This window comes from Hipposideros armiger, unplaced genomic scaffold (genome assembly GCF_001890085.2).
Source record: "Hipposideros armiger isolate ML-2016 unplaced genomic scaffold, ASM189008v1 scaffold_5, whole genome shotgun sequence".
NCBI lineage: Eukaryota > Metazoa > Chordata > Mammalia > Chiroptera > Hipposideridae > Hipposideros > Hipposideros armiger.
The window spans coordinates 1,733,529-1,755,586 of NW_017731355.1; the positions used below are offsets into that span (position 1 = coordinate 1,733,529).

The 22,058-nt window shown below is 33.9% G+C and overlaps 1 protein-coding gene across 1 annotated transcript in view; it reads right to left on the reverse strand.

The window, feature by feature from the left end:
* MNAT1 (MNAT1 component of CDK activating kinase) overlaps positions 1-22,058 on the reverse strand; it is a 180,852-nt gene that overhangs the window by 78,831 nt on the left and 79,963 nt on the right. The gene's annotated exons all lie outside the window — the stretch shown is intronic.

Genomic DNA, 22,058 nt, shown 5'->3' on the forward strand with positions numbered 1-22,058 from the left:
ATTCTACCAGTTGCTGAGACAGATGCTACTGCCAATCAGCTGCATTTGCTAAAGCATATTCTAAAGATTACTAATTAATCGCTATACTGAAACCAATGGCTGCCTGCCATTTTGATCACCATTTAAAAAAAGAAAAGGAAACAGTCACTCTATGCCCAAATACAGTTACATAAATCACAAGTCTAGGTAAGCTTTGCATCTAGTTACTGGTTATATCATTTCCTGGTGTTGTTTATTCTAAACCCAAAGCTACTATTGCCTGGAGTCATGAGACTTATAGTATCTCCACCTGCTATTTCTGAGTTATTTCTATTTACCACAGGTACATGAAAGTGTTTGTAAAATACTTAGGAAAAGTCATATTATGTAAAGATAGCATTTTCTTTCTTGTTAATTTTGAACTTTTCAATCATAAGCTCAGGAGAAATATGACTCGTGGAGGCATTCTCCTTCAGATCACATCTGGCTTTTCATTAGAACTTACCTCACACCCATGACCCCACCCCAACACACACACACACACACACACACACACACACACACCCCTGCATATTTTGTGTCTACCACCACCATAACCTACCTTATTATTGAGTCTTTGGGAAAGTCATGACACATTTTTGCATTGAAAAACATAGAAAAATACGTCATGACTTTCCCGACGACGCAATATATGAATTCTGCTCACAGCACTGCTCAGAATTTAACAAACATAAAAATAGTCAATGTTTCCAAGTCTGGGCAATATTTATAAAAGTGACACTGAAGCTCCTTTAAAATATGCTGGCACAAGGTTCCAAAAAACTTGTTTTAAATCCATTTGAAAACATGTAAACATATATAAAGTGAAAGATGTATGTGAGGGTTCTTTTTATGATTTTCCATCCTTTTAATGTTTTAAATTAATATTGATTCTTGAACCTTAAGTAACACTATCTGTTCTACCATGTTTTTAAAGTTGCTTTCATTCAACTATACATGGCTATGACCTCCACAATGACCTCTACAAAAGCAGTTGTGCACTTTACTGTGGTGCAAATCCTCACAGACAAGTTGAACCTGTTCTTTTTGGCACTGAGCCCTTGTGCTGAACACATAGCTGAGATTTATTATAAAAGGGGAACTAAGGGGCATTATTGCACAACATTTATCCTTCACGTATAGCCAAGTATAATCTTTTACAACCTTTGAGAGCTCTTAAATAAACAGATCTCCTCTTAATTGAACAAAGAGTTTCTTATTTGTCACCAATCATATGGCATATTGAGATTCATTTAACATTAGAAAAAAGCTAGCACACAAATCATTTATACTAAGAGTTGTTAAAGTTGGTCTCTTAGTATTTATTCAAAAATAATACTTTTATTACTCAGACCTAAGGATAATTACCTGCCTCGTTGTCCTTAGCAAGGTCAATGCAAAGAAGTGATTAATAAACACCTGTCTTCAAGAATCTATACTTTAGGAAAATAGGCTTAAAAAAAATCTTCCTACAGCACTCTTAAAAGGTCTTTGAAAAACATTTCAGAGAAAACATTAGCCTTTACTTTTACAGTTTTATGTTTTCTTTTTCATTTCAAAGTTCAGTTTTAATTAGTTTTCCATAGCATTTTAAAAACACTTCCCATTCTAAACAATTTTGGACTGGGCTCTGATACAAGACTGATGCCAGGCTACTTCCTCAATCCGACAGATTTAAATCTGATACCCTGAGGGAAGGAGGAATTCCATGAGTTCTAAGAAGTATCTCTTATAACAGGAATTACCACACTATTTACATTAATTCTTCAAGATTTGCTAATTGATCTATCATCAAGACTTGCCTTGTTGGGGGAGGGGGGGAAACCTGAATATAACCTCAAAAGTATTCTATCCTGAAAGTCAGGTTCAAACTAGCTTATCAGTTAATTGCTCAACATAAAGGAAACTGAAATATGTTGATTCAGGTGAACATTTCCTTTCTCTAAATTCTTCTGATTTTTTTCATTACTATTAAGTGTACAAACAATTGAAAAATGCCTGTAGACGTATGGGGGGAAGGGAGTATTGTTTAATGGGTATAGAGTTTCAGTTTTACAAGATGAAAAGAGTTATGGAAATTGATGGTAGTGATGGTTGCACAATATGAGTGTATTTAATACCACTGAACTGTACACTTAAAAATGGTTAAGATGGTAAATTTCATGTTATATATATTTTACCAGAATAAAAAATTTTTAATTTAAAAAATTTTTAAAGATTTTTTAAATGGTGAAAAAAATATAATGATACATTTTTAGGAATAGGGGTTCAATAGTGAGTGAAATAGACATGTTCATAGATGGCACCAAATATATTTTATGAAGACAAAATAACTGAAGAGTTAAATAAAAAATTTATTTCATTGAAGGTTAATGTTTTAAGCAACATATTCTTAATTTTTCTAAGAAAAGATGTTTCAAACAATTTTTATCCCTAATACTTTCTCCCTCTGACTAGGGAATACAAGTAGAAGTTTATGAGTATGGACATTTTTTTATTCACCACTAAAACAGAAAACATTTTTTTCTTGAAATTTAGTTTTTCAGAAAAAACTATATTAAATTTTAAGTGTTTTTGCAGGTATTACATCTTTAAATAGATATAATTAGCATGCAAGAAAATTATTAATACTAACCAGTTTTATTCATAATATTAATCTATACTACATGAGGCAACATAAAAATTGAGAATAACTATAAAACATGGGTCAAATAAGTAAAAAAAAAAAATGCCTCAAGATCTGATGTTACGCTATGTTCTAACACTATGTCAACGCTGGTGATATTTTGTAAATGCCTAAGCCCTCTAATTAATTTTGAAATGCATGTGCTTCAAGGTTTCCATAATATCCAAAACTACTCCTATGAGGTCATAACTATAATTAAAAATAACATCCAAAGAACCCACAGTTGCAATGTCAAGCAGGTTATCCCAGGTTTACCTCCAAATAAAGCAGCTGCAAGAACAATCCCAGTCTCGTTTATTTTGGTTCTTCACAGCTTTCCCATCTATATCTCTTCTTTCCAAAAAGACCATATATATATATATGCTCTATCTGCTGATAACTCCATATTCTTTCTATCCCCATATTATATGACCCTTAGAATAATATGTTAAAAACACGGGCTCTGGACTCCAAAGAATCAACCTTGAGCAAATTTTACCTTGAGCAACTTTTTTTAAACAAGTCACACTTTCACTTGTAAAATTATTTTAAAGGATCAAATAAAATAAAATATATACATATATACAAAAACATATCACAGCAGAAACAAGTGTCTACAAAATGCTACCAATAATTACTATTATTATTATTTCTACATCATCAACTTCATCAGGAGGAAAAAAAGGAGAAATATTTTGCACCATCTCCACAGGCTGTTATCACCAGATAAAATCACCACAGGCAATCATCACCATATGAACAATAACCTTTCAAAAGTCAACTTGAAAGTAAGTTAGAACTCAAAATACCTTCTTGCAGAAACAAAGTTTTGAATAATGGTACAGCCCTTATTCAATAATTATTAATTATTTTAAATTCAGTCTAGAGCCCTGGGAGCAATACAGGAGAGATGTGTATTTTCCCTTTCCTAGATACAACCCTGGTTTTAGGAGAAAATTTCAAATTTCTGAAATTTTAGCTTCTCCCATTTTACCTTTTGAATTCCTATCCAGCACCTAGTGCTTTTCCCAGGCATTATATGTCCCCACAACACTTTAACACTAAGCTCCTAATTGGAAACACTCCACTCAAACCTACTGACTCCTAACATGGTCCCTGATCTTAAGTCACCAACCTGCATCTCACCACAATCAAAACTTCCTGATATCACTAAGGTGTTAGGAGGAAAGAAATTGCATTGCATGATTTTGCTTAGTGGACATCTGGTTTTCATTAGATTATTATTGCTTTTAAAAAGAACATTTGTAAAACATTTTTTCTCAAAAAAAATTTGTAAAACAAAAAGCAGTAGTTGCCTGTTAAAGACATAGGCTAAGAAATATTCACACATCATTTTATATCTTGCTTAATGTTTTTATTTTTTAGTAAGTGTCAACAAATTATCTGGGCCAAATGTTTTCATCTTTATATTCCCCTATATAAAAAATAAATTCTTAAAAAAAATTAATATTTTTCACAATGGCTCAATTAGAGTAACATCAGAAATTCCATGATGAGGACTGGGAAGGGTACAGATGCCTGGATAAAATCTGAGTGTCTATAAATAATGAAATTCAGAGAATCTCAGAAGTAGAGAGGGCATTAAAGATCTTCTCCAGTTTTACTAGCCACTGAATTTTTGAGTACTTTCTTCAATATCCCTGTCTATGGCTCAACACCTCGCAACTTACCAAGATAGGTCAAAGCACCAAAATAGTGTATAGAGATATGCCTCAGTACCCAAACAGATACATAAAAGTACACACCTAACTAAATGAAGGAGTAATAAAATCTGTATGTCATAGACAAAACTCTACATATCTATTTAGTGCACACAAACCACACTATTTGCCTTACAAAAGTTGAACCAGAACTTCTCTTCAGTTTGTCTCATAAGACTTTCTAGGGTACATGATTCTTACTGAAGAGAGATATGTTTTTGCTGACAAAAATGCAGACATCAATCACCATAATAATATAAAATACAAATTCATAAATATTTAGGAAGCTTCTTTACCTACAGTATTTAATCAAGAAAGCACCAGATTTTTTCTTAGCTATGATTTCACCTAAGGCTTTGACTTCCTCTGCATTCTTGGTTTCTGCTTCCAATAATTCCTGTTGATGGCCAGACCAATGTTTGTTTTTTTCATATATTCACTAGACAATAACTACTCAACGAAAATTCCTATAAAATGTGAAACTCAGTGAAGAATAAGTTTATTTTTAAGGTTCCTATTACCTGCAAAATGAAATTATTCTCGAAGCCATCATTTAATGACTTAAAAAGTCATTAATACTTCTAAATGGGCTATATCATTATTTGTTATTATCCTGTTAACAAGTCAGAATAGGTCACGCTTCCTTTTTTTCTTTAGACTGCTTAAAATTTGGGGAAATTCTACATCCAGTTCTGAGATTTATCTTATGTTTGGAGTTAGTCACTCAATCACTCTCTTCCTTTCACTTTGTTGTTAGCTTCTTTACATTTGAAAATTCATCTACTGTGTTACCTATAGGATAACATAGGTTATCCCATAGATTAAATCTGGAGAACAGTTAGTTTATAATTGACAGTATCTAAGAAAATCATTCAAAGAATCTTCTCTGAGCTTATTTTTATTTCATTTTATTCTCATAAATACATTGTAAGGTATATTCAAATAAAAAAGGTTTATATTATTTGAAATGAATAAGGTTATTTACCCACATCTCATAAGCATTAACTCACAGAGCCAGAATTTGAACCCACTGTGTTTGATATAAAAGCCCTTATCTATCCATAATCACACAGCTATCCCTGCCTTTCTTCTGTAAGAAGGCGAGGAAAAGCATTATCTTGATTATGCCATTAAACAGAACAGCAGGAGGTTACAATTACTTTGCATTACTTCTGGTTCTCAATTCAAAATCCTCCTATTGAAAAAAGTATAGGTTGCTACTGTATAGAACACAGAGGCAATACTTTGACAACCTTTGAAAAACACACTGGAACTTTGCTTGAACTGGTGACAATGAAAAAGTATGCAACATTAGTTACAAGAGGAAAAGCATTATCTTGATTATGCCATTAAACAGAACAGCAGGAGGTTACAATTACTTTGCATTACTTCTGGTTCTCAATTCAAAATCCTCCTATTGAAAAAAGTATAGGTTGCTACTGTATAGAACACAGAGGCAATACTTTGACAACCTTTGAAAAACACACTGGAACTTTGCTTGAACTGGTGACAATGAAAAAGTATGCAACATTAGTTACAATGTCAAGGATAAGAGGCCTTGCACCAGAAATAGTTAATTACATTTATGGATATAATTTCTAAAATTAAAATCAATACAATAGAAATAAAAAGACTATTTTACAGAGCCATATCATTATCAATAATCCTCATTCAAGGAACTAACATGTATATAAGCTCCTAACAATGATAATATGGTTGGTTCAAGGTATAACATTCTTCCTGTATTAAATTGTTTTTCCTTCTTCCATTTCTGTCTTTACCCATCTCTCTCCTACTTTGCATGTTTAACTCAACAGACACTCTGGTATAATGAAAAAAAGTTGAACTAAGAATCTGAAGGCTTATACTCTCACTCTGACTTCTATTTTCCTGCTGAGCTTAAAGAACATATCAGTAAAAAAAAAAAAAACAAAAAACAGTGTGGGGTAAGATTAATAATATCTATGCTGCATTTTTACTGCAAGTTCATTCAATGATATAAAATACTCTTCAGTCACAAGATTTTATTACTATAATTACAGACAGAGAAATCTAGCATCACAGACATCTTAAAACAACTATTGACTTTAGGCATATCCTGAAAAGTCCAATCCCATTAATAACATTCATTTTTAGAGGCGAATATAACTCAACAAGACTATAAATACTCAGGAAGTTTTGAATAAATGTTTGTTGTTTACTTGCATTAGCACCATTCAATTTAAATTTATTTCTGATTCCCCAAAATATATTGTCAAAATATGATTTAAAAGAAAACACTTATATTTTCTTATGAAAAAGTAAGACCCAGAAATAAAAAGTTCCAGCAAAATAATCTATAATTCTGTTTATATTACATGAATGAATGGCTGTTTCTCAAAAATAGCATGTAGCAAGTCAGTAATTCTCAAATGTGCAAAGTATTTCCATGTGCTTAACAAGAAAACTACCCCAAACAAACAACACTTAAGAAATTTTCTATTATTTTTATTTCCCTGCCATCTGTTTTAGTATTTTTTTTTTTTGGTCCCAATCACCTTCTTCCTTTCTGTTGCCTGCCTATTGCTCATAGTAACACTTCTAAAAGAATAAGCTAGCAAAATTAGATACTTACTTGGGAACTCTAGTCCCAGATGTTACTTGACAATAACACAATCCAGAGCTAAATATTTATGGACATAAACTCCTAAAGAAACTAATACATACCCCAATGAAAATACTAAATATACTACAGCATGTTTTACTTAGTCTTAAAGACTTTCATTCAATATTGATCAAAAGTAAAATATATTAAGATCATGTATATTCCTTAAGAAAAGTTAAACTTTTTATTTCCATAAGCTTTATTTTTATCTGACAAATATACAGAAAATAAGTATATATGAATGTATGTGTATAAAATCTCATAAAGCAAGAAAAATATCTGAAAGCAATAGTACATAATGCCACAACATGAAATAAAACTAAAACACTATTAACATTTCTCATTAGCAAAGATGCTTAAGTAGCTCCTCCTGAAATAGCTATTATTGAATTACCAGGCCACAAAAACTTAAGGGAAAAGGCAAACATATAAAAAATGAGTTTGGGCTATAAGTATTTTATAACACAATGAAAACCTATAGAATTTTCCTTTAAAATGTACCTCTTAAAAAAAAAAAACCTAACAGGGTGACAAAATTAAGTAAGTTAAACTCTAATGGGCCCCGAAAACGCAAAAAGACAAAGAGAAAATCGTGAAAGTAGCAAAAGAAAAATGTCTCCTGATACACAAGGGAACTCCAATAAGATTAACAACTGACATCTCATCAGAAAGCCCAGAAGTCAAAACGTAGTGGGGTGATATATTTAATGTGCTGAAAGGAAAATACTGTCAACCAAGACTCCTTTATCCAATTAAATTATCCAATACAACAAAGGCAAAATGAAGACATTCCCAAATAAACAAAGACTGATTAATCTGTTGCTAGCAGATATGCATTGCAAAAAAAAAACAATACTAAAGAAACCCTTCAGGCATTTCTCACAAAGATATAAAGAACACTAAAAAGCTTATTTTAAACAGGTATATACAAAAGACTTAATGAAAACATTTCTTCTTCATATCTTCTTTTAACTGATTTTTAAAATAACATCAAGAAAACTAATAAAACTGTATGGTTGGGCTTATAACATACAAGATATAATATATATGACAATAATAGCATAAAAGAGGAAAACAAAATGGAGCTATTCTGGATCAAAGGGTCTATATTACTGGTATTGAATTAGTATTAATATGAAGTAGCTTGTAGTAAATTAAGATGCATACTGTAACCACACAAAAAATATACATAGTAAAAAAAAAGGAGTTAACATGTGTACCAGAAAAGTATCTATTTAACACAAGAGAAGGCAATAAAAAAGTAAAAGAGGAATAAAAAGAACCATGAGACATAAAGGAAACAAATCTCAAAATGGCTGACATAAATCGAACCATATCAAAATTACATTAAGTGCAAATGGGTTAAACACACCAGTCAAAAGGCAAAGATTGTTAGACTGGAAAAACAAGATCCAACTATAAGCTGTTTACAAGAGAAACACATCAGAATCAAAGACATAAAGGAGACTGAAAGCCAAAGTGTGGAACAAGATAAACTATGCAAACAATAACCGTGAGGAGTGAGAGTGGCTATACTAAAGATAAAATAGTCTTAAACACCAAAACTGTTATGAGACAAAGAAAAATATTTCATAATGATAAAAGGGTTAATTCATTAAGAAGCTAAAACAACTATAAATATATACACACACCTAACAAAGGAGCCCCAAAATAAATGAAGCAAAAAAGAACACAACTGAAGACAGAAACAGATAATTAGACAATAACAGAGATTTCAATATTCCACTCTTAATAACTGATAGGCGAACTAGACAGAAAATCAGTAAAGATATAGAAGATTTAAACAACACTATCAATCAACCAACATGATGTAACTAATATCTAACATTCTACCCAATGTATTAGTTTCAAGTGCATATTGTGCACTCTCCACAACAGAGAATATATTAGGCCAAAAAATAAGTATCAATAAATTTAAAAGAAATGGACAATGTGTGTTCTTGACCACAACAGACTTAAATTAGAAATCAACAATGAAGAAAATTTGGGAAAGCCATAAATATTTGGAAATTAAATAACACACTTCTAAATAACCCACGTCAAAGAAGAAATTAGAAAATATTTTTGACTGTATAAAAATGAGAACACAACATATTAGTGCAACTAAAACAGTACATAGAGGAATTTATAGCTTTAAAAGCCCATATTAGAAAAGAAGAAAGATCTCAAATAAATAACCCAAGTTGCCACCTTATGAAACTAAAAGAAAAAAAGAGCAAAGTAAACCCAAAGTAAGAAGCAGGATATAATAAATATTAGAATGGAAATTAATAAAACAGAAATCAGAAAAACAATACACAAAAATCAATAAAGCAATGTTGGTTCTTTGAAAAGATAACAAAATTACCACGCTGTTAGCCTGACCAATCAAGGAAAAAAGAGAAAAAACACAAAATACAAAAATGAGAAATTAAAGAAGACATCCTCCTGACCCTATAGAAACTCAACTTAGTTGAAATTGACCAATTTCTACGAAGACTCTAATTATTGAAGAGAGGGAGGGAATAAGAGAGAAAGGGAGGAAGAGAGGAAGAGAGAGAGAGGAAGGAAAAAGAAAAGAAACAGAAGAGGTCTAAATAGACCTATACCAAGTAAAGAAATTGAAAAAGCATTTAGAAAGCCACCAAGAAAAGTCGAAGTCACATGGCTTCACTGGTCAAATCTATCAAACATTTAAAAAAGAAATAATGCCAATTACAAACTCTTTCAGAAAACAGAGATGGAAATATTCTCCAACTCATTCTATGAGGTCAATATAAACCTGTTAATAAAGCCAGATAAAGCCTATGATAACATGGATGAAGCATAAAAACATGCTAGACTCAAAAAACTACATATTGTATAATTCCATTTATAGAAAATGTGCAAAAAAAATCACTTTACAGAGACAAAGTACATGAGTAGTTGTCTGGGAGTGAGAGCAGGAATTAACTGCAAACCATCAAGGAATATTTTAAGGTGATGAAATATTCTAAAACTGGATTATAGTTGCATATCTATCCAATAGCACTAAAACTCACTAAATTTTACACAATACAGGTGAATTTTATTGTATGTAAATTATACATCAATAACCCTGTTAAAGAAAAAAAATGACTCATTGATTAAATCAACAACCTCTACAGACAACAGTTTAGTTGTTACCAGAGGGTAGGGGAGGAAAGGAGGCAATAGAGGGTAAAAGGGGTCAAATATATAGTGATGGAAGAAGAATTGACTTTGGGTGACAAACACACAATGAAATATATAGATGATGATTTATAAATTGTACACTTGAAACCTATATAATTTTACTAACCATGGTCATCCCGATAAATTTAATTTAAAAAATTTTTTTTAAAAACTCTAGCTAGAACAATCAAGATAAAAGAGGGAACACTGGAAATTTTAAAAGGATTATTACTGTAACTCTTACAGGCATTAAAAGAACTTTGAGGAAATATTATAAATAACTTTATGTCAACAAATATAACTTAGATGAAATGCAGAAATTCCTTGAAAAGTACAACACATAAAGGAAATACAGAAAATCTGAAGAGCTCATATCTATTTTAAAAATTGATTTTACAAAAAACAAACATGAACAAAATTAGAGTCCCAAATGGTTTCTCTAGTAAATTCTATAAACATTTCAGGAATAAATAACATCTATTTCATAGAAACTCTTTGAAAATATAGGGTAGGAGATCCTACTTCCAAATAAGGCCAAATACCCTGACAAAAATACTGCAAGCATTACTGGTAAAAATATTACCAGTATTACCCTGATACCCAGGACAAAGACATCTAAAGGCAAAGAAAATTGTAGACCAATCTCTCTCTTAAATACAGACACAAAAATCCTTAATAAAAGTATTAGCGAATTGAATACATATATATCATGACCATGTAGGATTTATCACAGGAGAGCAAAGAATTTAACATTTGAAAATGAATCAATTTAATTCACTGCATTACCAATATAAAGAAAAATCATATTCAATAGATGTAGTATAAAGCATTTGACAAAATTCAACACCCACTCATAAATTTTTAAAATTTAGTACACAAAAAATAGAAGGAACTTTCCTCAGTCTAAATGAAGGCATCCATGAAAATCCTACAGTTAATATGATATATAGTGTTATAGTGTTGAAAGACTAAATGATTTCCCTCTAGGTAAGGAACAAAGTATTGCAATATGACAAAAAAAATGAAATAGAATGAAAGATGTAAAACTATTTCTACAAGTAGATGACATGATTGTCTTAAAAAAATCTGAAAGCAACTACTAAAAATAAGTAAAAAAATGAATGCATGCACAAGATACAAAGCTAATTAATATAAAAAATATATGAGAAAATGAAATTTGAAATAACCATTTCCTTGAAAATACCCCAAAACAAAATGCTTAGAAACAAACTTGACAATAAATATAAGAACAACCACTAAAAACTACAAAACATTGCTAAGATAAGTTAAAGAAGCACTAATAAATGAAGAGGTATCATACCCGTGTTCATGTGTTAGAAGACTCAATATTGTTAACATCTCAATTCTCCACTAAACTGATCTATAGATCCAAAAGAATCCCAATCATAAACTCACCAAGACTTTTTGTAAAAAGTAACAAACTGATTCTAAAATTTTGAAGAATATACAGAAAGCACTTTTGAAAAAAAACAAAATTGGAAGACTTATACTACCTGACTTCAAGAATTGTTATTAACATGCAGTTATCAAGGCAGTGAGTTACTGGAACTGAATACAGAGAACAGAAATAGACCCACACTTATATACAGTCAATTGATTTTAAACAAAGGCATCAAATGTGTGCAAGCAATGCAATGGAAAAAAGAAAGTCTTTTCAACAAATAGTGTGGGAACAACTGGATGTCCATAATTTAAAAAAAAATGCAACTCAAAATGTATTTTATATCACACACAAAAATTAATCCAAGATGGATCAGGGACTATTTATAAAAGCAAAAACTATAAAGCTTCTAAACAGGAGAATATCTTTCTGACTTTAGGGGAAAACGGTTCCTTGTATAGGACATAAAAAATAACCTTAAAAGAAAAAGATCCATAAATTAGGCTTCATCAAAATTAAAAACTTTGGTTCATCAAAAGATACCATTAGGAAAATGAAAAAGTGAGCAGTGGATTGGGTGAAATTATTCGTAAAAAAGATACCAACAGGGCCGGCCGAGTGGCGCGATGGTTAAGAACTCGCTTGGGATGCCAGAGGGCCCCGGTTCGGATCCCACATATGAGGGCCAGTGACACTGCCCTCCACGGCTAAGATGCTGAACAACTGCTCAACCTGGAGCTGGGCTGCTGTGAGTCACCGGCGACGGTGTGGGCTGCAGCCCCTGTGGCAGTGGGTTGCCATGGGCTACCGTGTGTGGCCAGCAGCCAGCGTGAGCGGCCAGCAGCCGCAGTGAGCGGCCGTCCAGAAGCCGGCGACTGATCTACCTCACCCGGGAAGAGCGCAATGATGGTGCCAACTTGGGCCAGTGAAGCAACATCCTCCACAACTAGACTGAAGAACAAAACGACAGCAACTTGTCTGTCCCCCTTCCCTCAATTCCCCAGCACTGTTCCCATCCCCCCAATTCACCAATAAAAAAATAAATCTTTTAAAAAAATTTAAAAAGATACCAACAAAAGACTTGTATACAATGTATTTTAAAACCTTTTACAAATCAATAATAAGAGGACAAACACTCCAGTTTTTTAAATGGACAAAAGATTTGAGAGACCTCACAAATAGAGATATAAAAAGATAAATAAATGAAAAAATGCTCAAAGCCATTAGTTCTCAGGAAATACAAATTAAAATAATGAGAGACCATTAAGCACCCACCAACTGAAAATGTTGACAGCACTAAATAATGACAAAAAAAATGAAGTAATCAAAACTCTCATATTATTAGTGAAAGTATAAAACTCTCGTATTATTGGTGCAACTCCTATGGGAGTAAGGATTGACATTTTCTTCCAAAATTAAACAAACAAATACCCTATGAACAAGCAATTCCACTCATATATTTATCTAAGAGAATTTTAAACATGGGCTCACATAATAACTTACACAAGCAAGTTCACAGCAGCTTTATTAATAACAATCAAAAACTACAAACAGCTCAGGTGTTCATCAGCAAGAAAACTGCTAAACAAACTCATATATTCAAACAAATAGAATACTACATAGCAATAAAGTAATTCCTGACACACAAAACAACATGAAGGAATCTCAAAATATTATGCTGCTTCTCCTACATATGAGTACAACCATTTTACAGTAATAAGAACTAGATAAACCATTCCCCCCACACACACTAATCAACTAAAAAACTGAAAATATATGAAACAATAGTTTTCAGAAACTTAATATCAGCCAATGCAGGCCTGTGGTCCCCAAGGGAAGGGAAGCAAATGAGGAGAGCCCTAAATTGTCTTGGCTTGGTTTTCAGGCCATGATTCATGGAAGGGGAACCCAAACAAAGCCTAGGAGTCAAGAAGACTGAGATCAGACTTCAGGGCTGTCAGGGTGGCTATAATTTGCAGGGCAGATTACCAGAGAGGAAAATTCTGCCCAGAGAGAAAACTCTAAAGCAAGGGTCAGAAAACATTTTCTATAAAGGGCAGATAAATATTTTAGGCTTTGCAGAACATATGATCTCTGTCATACATACTCAACTCTGCAATGAAAACATGAAAGCAAAGACAATACATAAATGAATGAGTATGGCTATGTTCCAATAAAACTTTAGTTACAATAACAGATGGTAGGTGGGACTTCGCCTGCAAGATGTAATTTGCCTACTTCTGCTCTAGAGGTCCTGGAGTGATGTCCTTAACTTTGTCTGGGTAATGATCTGCACATAAGAGAGAGTAAACTACTCAAGGCCAAAAAAATAACCTGGAAGCCAAAAGGTCAAGCAATCCCCAAAGCTCACACAGGACCAGAACAGTTCACATCCTCAATAAACAAGGTAAAAAGGTCTCTCAATTCATGGGGCATCAGGTACAGTCCTCATAATGATATCATCTTGAAAGTGGAGGTAAATTAGCCTAACACTGAAGTCGGCTCTTATATGCTCTAACAACACTGAAAAGCAATCCTTGCAAGGGTCTAACAGGTTAAAGGTAACCTAACTGCATTCCCAAAGTCTGAAAATATTTAATGGAATGTTATAAATTACCAGCTATTCAAAAACAAGGCAGAAATATATGACCCACATCAGCAGAAGACAAATCAGTCAATAGAAGCAGACAAAGGAGTGGCAAAAATGATGAAATTAGCCAGACAAGGACATTAAAACAGCTATTTTAAATATACACTACATGTTCAAGAAAGTAGAGAAGAAACATAGAAATGATGAGGAAATAAATGGAGGACGTCAAAAAGACCCAAATAATGGAGCATGTAGAGATTTAAACACATACTACCTGAAATGAAAAATAGAACAAGTGGGATAAACAGATTAGACACTAGCAAAGAAAGGATCAGAGAATTTAAAGGCACATCAAGAGTAACCACCTAAAGTACAAAGAAAATAGGACTAGAAAAATAAAAAAAAAAACACTGATGAACTGCGTAACAATATCAAGCAGTATAACTTATATGTAATTAAAATCGCAGAGGAAGGAGGGAGGAAATAGAAAAATATGTGAAGAAATAATTTTCCAAATTTTAAGGTAAATTTAAATCAACCATATCAATAACTGCCGTACAACAATAAATAAAGGGAGATTGTCAGATTTAATGAAAAAGCAAGATCCAATTGTATGTATTATGTCTTTAAGAAAACAAGTCATACCATAAAAACATTAATCAAAAAAAGCTACAGTGACTATATTAACAACAGAAAAAGTAGTAGTTAGAACACAGAAAGGGGCCGGCTGAGTGGCTCAGTTGGTTAAGAGCTCGCTCAAGAGTTTGAGCTCTGAGCAACAGTGGTTCGAGTCAGCCCGAGCTGAGCAGCCGTGAGCTGCCAACAGGTGGCGGGATGGCTCAGCTAAAAAAAAAAAAAGAGAGAGAGAGAGAACACAGAATATTATCAGGAACAAAGAAGTATATTTCATAATAATAAAGATGTCAAAGTATCAAAAGGCTGTAGCAATCCTATATGTCTATGAAACTAAAAACAGCTTGAAAATATATAGTACAAAATTTATTTTTTAAAATCTATAATTTTACTGAGATATTTTAACACTTTCTCGATAACTGAAAGAAAAAAGAAAAGGAAAATCAATATAAGGAAACAGAAGACTTAACAATATCAATTAACTTGACCTAGTTCACGCTCACAGAACACTGCCCAACAGCAGAATACAAATTCTTTCCAAGTTCACCAAAAAAATCATCAAGCAAGTGAAAAAGTCTAAATATATCAAAGATGTTTGAAACAAAGTGTGTTCTCTCACTACAATGGAATTAAACTAGAAATAGTAGCAAAAAGGTTTTTGGAAAATCTAAAAATATCTGGAAATTAAACAACACAATTTCTAAATAACCCTTGGGTCAAGCAAGAAATCAAAAACAAAATTACACAATAATTTGAACTATGAAAATGAAAACACAACTGTGATGGCCACATGAACGCACCTCTCAGCTCTCCAACTGCAGAAGCTAATGGACCCCCAGGGTCCCAATTGCTGCACTCTGAAATCCATCTCCACATTTGCACCAAGTCCATGATTTCCACAGCTTGCTTCTAGCCAAAGGCTGAGTGAGGCAAGAACACCAAGGCAGCGCCATACTTAGGTGATGCAAGACTCCTCTGCCAGAAAACTCTGCCACAAGGGCTACCCCGCTGCCTCGCCAAACTTTCCTTAGAAATATACTGTAGACACTTCTACACAACCTTTCTTCTTTATTCACTTGGGGTCAAACCTACATCACAGCCTGATGACTCTCTCAGCCTCCTCATTTTCTCTCACAGCCATTTTCCCTAATACATTTTTTGCACATTTAAACCCATCTTGGTAACTGCTTCTCAAAGGGCTCAAACTATCTAGACAACACATCAAAACGTGTTAGATGCAACTAAAGAAATGGTTAAAGGAGCATTTATACCATCAAACGTCAATAACAAAAAATCAGAAAGGTCTGTCTCAAATCAATAATCTAAGCTTTAATCTTTAGAAATTAGGAAAACAGAGCAAACTACAGCCCAATTAAAAAGAATGGAGGAAATAATAATGAGCAAATATAACTGGAATGAAAAACAAAAAAAAATAGGAAAATAAATCAATAAAAAATGGTTCACTGAACAGCATTTAGATTTTCATCTACATTATATGTCAGTCTCCATGTTCAGTAAATAATATTAATAAATCCAAATAAAAACTGTCATTTTAAATTTCTCCTTGCCCTGAACACAGTGCTAAATTCTGTCATAATAGCAAGAATTCCATCACACACTAAGCTATATGAACCTCAACATGCAATAAAGTAATTGGATCACCTACCTCACACCATACCAAAAAAAAAAAATCAATCCCAGGTGGATAATAGGAAAAGTAAAACAATAATGACATCAAAAGATACCCTTAAGAGAGTAGAAAAAAGAAGACACAGTGTGACAAAAGTTATTTACAACACATATGACTAATAAAGGTTTAAATCCAGAACATATAAAGGATTGCTACATAAGAACAAGAATGTTGAATGAGCATTTCACAAAAATAGGATTGCCAATGCTCAACGTCATTAGTGATCAATGAAACAAAATGCAGATTAAATTAACAAAACACCACTAAATAGTCACCAGAATGGTTAAACTACAAAAGACAGAAAATCGCAAGCATTGGCAAGAATGTGGAAAAACAAGAACACTGCTGTTAAAAGTACAATTGGTAAAAACCACTTTGGAAAACAATTTGGCAGTATCCCCTAAAGGGAATATACAGATTCACTATGACCTAGTATCCCTATCTTAGATAAAAAATAGCTACCAAAATAACAGATGTACATGTGGACCAAGAAACATAAAAAACGTTAGCATAATTTATAATACCAAAAACTCAAAGAAGTCCATTAACAGTAGAACGGATAAATAGCAATACAATTAACTTTTTTTTTTTTAAAGATTTTTTTTTTAATTGGGTAATTGGGGGGATGGGAACAGTGCTGGGGAATTGGGGGAAGGGGAACAGACAAGTTGCTGTCGTTTTGTTCTTCATTCTAGTTGTGGAGGACGACGTTGCTTCACTGGCCCAAGTTGGCACCATCATTGCGCTCTTCCCTGGCGAGGCAGATCAGTTGCCGGCTTCTGGACGGCCGCTCACTGCGGCTGCTGGCCACTCACGCTGGCTGCTGGCTACACACGGTAGCCCATGGCAACCCACTGCCACAGGGACTGCAGCCTACGCCGTCACCAGCGACTCACGGCAGCCCAGCTCCAGGTTGAGCTGTTGTTCAGCATCTTAGCTGTAGAGGGCAGTGTCACTGGCCCTCATATGTGGGATCTGAACCGGGGCCCTCTGGCATCCCAAGCGAGTTCTTAACCATCGCGCCACGCAGCCGGCCCTACAATTATCTCTTGCACAACGGGGGGGTTCGGGGTGGGAGCCAGGAGTAGTCTCCATGTATGACTTTTGACTCCCCAAATTTTAGTTGTCCCTTGGTACGCGGGCGAGGACTGGTTCCAGGACCACTCACAGATACCAACAGCCACGGATGCTCCAGCTCCCTACAAAATGGCACCATCAATGCATACAGTCAGTCCTCCATATCTGCAGACTCCCAACTGCAAATCGAAAACACTACAGGTATTTATCGAAAAAAAATAATCCTCACTTTGTGCAGTGTTGTAAATGTCTAACTATTACAGTGCTTTGTATACCTAATAAAAAATAAATTTTTTTAAAAATCCACCTATAAGAGGACCTGTGCAGTTCAAACCCATGTTGTTCAATGGTCAACTGTATATTCTTCCAATGGAACATTATCCAGCAATGAAAATGAAAAAACCGATAGCTACATGCAACAACCTGGATGAATCTCACAAATAGAACATGGAGAGACAAACATTAATCAGGTTAAGGCATATATATTTAGATGTTAAAGCTATTTATATGAGCAAGAAAGAAACTGCCATGAAAGACAAAAGAGTGACTACTTTTGGGAAAAGTAATTGGGTGCTGACCAGGTGATGAGGAGGGTTTCTAGAGCATTGCCAATCCTTTTTTTCTTTCACCTGACTAATGGTTACACAGACGATGACGTTGTGATAATTCACTGAGCTACATGGTTTGGTTTTGTGCACTTTTGTGTATATACATTACATTTCACAAAACGAAAGGTTATAAAAGAGTGAGGAAGGAAAGAAGGAAGAAAATAATATGGTCACAACAGTTTCTCAAATGTATTAAATGCTATGGTAGGATGAAATACTGATGGCAAATAAGCACATGAAAAGATGCTCAATATCATTATCAGCAAGGGAATACAAATTAAGACAATAATGAGATGTTACTACACACCTGTTTACAGTGCCTAAAATATTTTTAAAACTCATAGTATTGAGTGCCGGCAAGGACACAGAGCAACTGGAACACTCATAAAGTGTTGGTAGGAATGTGAACTGGTACAGCACTTTGGAAAACAGTTTGGCAGTTTCTTACAAAGCTAAACGTATCCTTATATAAGTCGCCAATCTCATTCTCAGTATTTACTCAGGACAAATGAAAACTTTCGTACACACACAATTGTATGCAAATGTTTACAGAAGCTTTATTCATAATCATAAAGAAAAGGGAAACAACCCAAATGTCCTTTCATCTGATGACTGGATAAAGAAACTGGAAAATCCATACAATGGTATATTATTCAACAAAAAGAAACAACTATGAATATGTGCAACAACATGGATGATCTCAAATGTGTGTTGCTAAACTAACAAAGAACAGATCACTAGTTGCGGCAGTGGAGTGGGGAGGAGGGAAGCATGCAGGTGCAGAGCTGACGATGAAAGGGTAGCACAAGGGGATTTTGAGGAGTGATGGAGCTGCTCTATATTATCATAGTTGTGTTAGATACACAACTCGGCATTTATCAAGACCCTGCATATCACAAAGAATGACCTTTATTTACTGTATATGAATTTTAAAATGAATTTTAAAAACTTTGAAACAAAATACCATGGTCACAGCAATATAACAGATTTATAGAAGTATCAAAATGCCAAATTTATCATAAAATTCCCTCAAATTTAGGTATCCTAAAAACATGGATTACCTAGTTGTACATTTTATATATAGACATTTTAATCCTCCAAATAATCACATAAAGTTAAAATTACTATCTCAACTTTACCAATCAGGAAACAAACTCAGAAAGAGAAAAGTAATATCTTACCCATGGATACACATCTGGTAAGTGGTGAAGCTAGAGTTTTATCCTATTGTATCTGAGTCTTTCCATGCCCATTTTCTTTCCTCTATACTTTATTGCCTCTTAATTCAAAAGCTTTGGTAACTCCTTAATGAGTAGTGTTTTTCTTTACATTATTGAAAGATGTATATATTTTCCCCACATTTGTAAGTTTAAAATTGATCATGAATATTTTGTACTACATAACCATAACCATAAGACAGTTGAAATATGCAGCCTCTGCCCTCAAGATGTTTATAAACTAATAGTTAGTACACATATGAGTATAATAGAAAAGATGGGCAATTTTAAAACGAAAAAAAAAAAAGTAGCTGAATGGGCAGTTGGGTGGGGAAACATGGGTACTGTGAATACCTTACAATAAAAAAATAATTCTAATTGCTTCCTTCCATCCCTTGTATTATCATTGTTACTCATAGCACTTATAAATAAGCATGTACACGTACACACGTACACAACACATAAGCATAGTTGGATACAGTGTTGCTATTATTTTAAACAGTTATCTATTAGATGAATTAAGAACAAAAAAATAAGTTTTTATTTTACCTTCACTTATTTCTTCTCTGACGCTCTTCCTTTACGTACATCTGTGTTTCTGACCTACATCATTTTACTTGTGTCTCTAAAGAATTTCTTTTACCACTTCTTACAAGGAAGATCTATTGGCAAAAAAAATTCCCTCAATTTTGTTTATCTTTATTTCTCCCTCACTTTTAAAGGATAATTTTGCAGGCTACATTATTCTAGGTTGGTGGCTTGTTTCTCTCAACACCTTAAATATTTCACTATACTCTTCTTGGTTGCATGGTTTCTGAGGAGAAACCAGGTACAATTTTTATCTTTGCTCCTCTGTAGGTAAGGTGTTTTTTTTCCTCTAGCTTCTTCCAGACTTTTCCTTACCTTCAATTTTCTGTAATTTGAAAATGATACGCATAGGTGTGACTTTTTTGGCATTTATCCTACTTGGTGTTCTTTGAGTTCCCGGATCTTTGGTATGGTGTCTGATGTTAATTTGGGGAAGCTCTGTCATTATTGTTTCAAATATTTCTTCTGTTTCTTTCTCTTTCTTTTTTTGCTGGTATTCCCATTACACATATATTGGGTTGTCGGAAAAGTCATGACGCATTTTTGCAACAAAAAACATAGAAAAATACATCATAACTTTTCTGACAACCCAATATTACACCTTCTGTAGTTGTCCCACAGTCCTTGGACATCCTGTTCTGTTTCTGGGGGTTTTTTTCAGTCTTTTTCTCTTTGGTTTTCAATTTTCAAGGATTCTATTGATACCCCCTCTTGCTTAAAGATTCTTTCCTCAGGTGTGTCCAGTTGTGTGTCCAGTCATTCTTGATTTCTGTTAAAGTGTTGTTGTTTTTTCCTCTAGCATTTCTTTTTGGTTCTTTCTTAGAATTTCCATCTCTCTGTTTATATTGCACGATCTGCTCCTGCATTTTGCCAATTTTATCCATTAGCGCCCTTAGCATGCTATCAAAGTTGTTTTAAATTCCCAGTCTGATAATTCCAACATCCCTGCCATGGTTCTGATGTTTGCTCTGTCTCTTTCAACTGTGTTTTCTGCTTCTAGTATGTCTCATAATTACTTCTTGATAGTCAGTCATGATGCATTGGGTAAAAGGAACTGCTATAAATAAGCCTTTAGTAATATGGTGGTAAGGCAAGGTGTGGAGGTGGTGGAGTATTTTATAGTCATATGATTAGGTCTCAGACTTTTGGAAAGCCTGTGCTCTAGACTGTAAACTTCACAAATGCTTCTCAGTCCGTCTTCTTCCCTTAGGTAGAGCAGGATGGCAAAAGTGGGCTGAAGTGGTGTATTTCCTTTCTCCCATGTGTAAGGCTTGAGCTACTAGAGTTGGGTATTTTCATTCCCCCACGTCAGTTAGGCTCTGATAAAACTCCATCATGTTAAACTCTGGGGAAACAGTTTCTCCTGAGGGCAGGCATGTTTAGAAGAACAGAATGCTCTGGCATATTTCAAAATAGTTCCTTTACCCCTTCCTCTGCCAGAAGCACAAGGAGATTTTTCTCTGACAGTCACTGAAAGAGCCTGGTAGAGATGCAAAAAGTAAAACGAAAGTGTGGGGGCCCTCCAATAGCTGGCTCCTCTGGAGCTTTTAACTCTTAGAGTTGTCCACATTGAGCCTCCACAATTTGTCAATTATGGTTCAGGTTTCCCTACACCACCAGCAGTTCCCAGCAAGGCTGCTGCTCTAGGGAATGGTGATTCTCTGTATTCTCTGTCTGTCTCTCCAACTTTAAAGGCAATAATTTGCCTTGTGACCTCTTCACTGACAGAGCTAAAAAAAGTTGTTGGTTTTTCAGTGTGTTCAGCTTTTTATTTGTTGTGAAGGTGGAGTGGCAACTTCCAAGCTTCTTACATGCCATACCAGACCAGAAGTCTGCATTTTTTTTAAGAAATGTTTTCCTACACGATAAGCTTAGAAATTTATGTAGAATATGAAAGCACACACAAACCATTATCATATACAACAAAACTGTGTTGCATACATTAGAAATTATTTATTACTTTCCCTTTCCTCTTGCACTGCACATATTCGTATTTTTATTTTTTTTTTTTTT